The sequence below is a fragment of the Leuciscus leuciscus genome (genome assembly GCF_965113295.1).
Source record: "Leuciscus leuciscus genome assembly, chromosome: 2".
Taxonomy (NCBI): domain Eukaryota; kingdom Metazoa; phylum Chordata; class Actinopteri; order Cypriniformes; family Leuciscidae; genus Leuciscus; species Leuciscus leuciscus.
The window spans coordinates 824,036-825,377 of NC_138726.1; positions in this window are offsets into that span (position 1 = coordinate 824,036).

Sequence of the window (1,342 nt, forward strand, 5' to 3'; positions counted from 1 at the left end):
TTCTGCACTCAGTCCTGAGGCTTTAAAGTCCAACTGAAATCAAAATGGACCGTATTTACTTTGTTAGCGCATATTACTAGTCTTGTGGTGAACAATTAATCCGTGCAAGTTAAAACACAAAAAAATTTGTTTGGGCTTCGTAATCTTTAATCAAAATCTGAAAATGCCCCTCCCCTCTGCATTGGAGGACCTTCCCTGATGACGTAGGTTTGAGGACTTAGGTTGGGAAACGCTTAACCACTCCCCTCAAATCGTTAGTCTGTAATGAGCAAGAGATGGAGAGGAGGAGCGCTAGAGTAAAACCCTGCCCTCTGTTCAATATTCCTTTTCACTGGGAAATACGTCACAGCACTGGAGAAAAGTCGTTTGCAACTTCCGGTTCACGCGGACTTTAACCATCTGGTCCATGTTGGATAATCCGCAGAATTGAAATCAAAAGGGCGATGCTGTGATGTGAACACACCTCATAACTCACTGATTCAACGAGCCGAGAACTTGGATATAACGTGCATGTGACTGATAAAAGTAGGTTGCTAACGTTGAATCTTAGTACTGATTATTGTAAATGAAAATAGGTTATGACTGTCAATTATTTGCGGAGTAAATCTGCTGAAAGAGGGCGAGCTCTTCAAAATGCTTGAATGTGGCGTTTGTGATCACGTCTGTAATTTGACCTAAAATTGCCAGTTAATGCCTGTGCATCTTCAAATGACACAAAACTAGTATGTTTGCATAGCGTTGATCTTAAAATATTAATGCATTTTCCCCATGATGTGACGTCTGTCCATTGTGTTTTTATACTAAGCTATTCGTAGCCAAATATTTACATGCATTTAGTTTTTCCTAATTTCTAAAATTATATATGGTGTTATTTAACTTGTTTGCACATTATTAATTTATTAAGAATTATAGTAACTTTAATTGATGGATTTAAATAACTATGTACAGTATTCTCAGGCATAAATGCATATTGCACTTTTTAATAATCCGTAGTTATTACTTTTAGACGGACAGAAACTCATTTCAGTTTTTTTCTCTGTAAATGGACAGAGAAATGACAGAGAACAGAGAAATAGTAGTATGTCACTAATATTACTGAAGTGCTTTCACTGTTCATCTGTCTGATGAGCACCATGCATTAATAATGCAGCTGTTTAAAAGAGCACCACTTCATGTGACACTCGAACAATGAAGAAACAAATCACACAGAGAAACAGTGAGAAATGAGTCAGAGTTGAAGAGCAGAAGTGTATCTGTGTGTATCGCTGGGAAATCCAGATAAAACCAGATAAAAAAGTTAGCCACTTTCGATTCAATAGAGGATGAAATGTGTCATTACAGA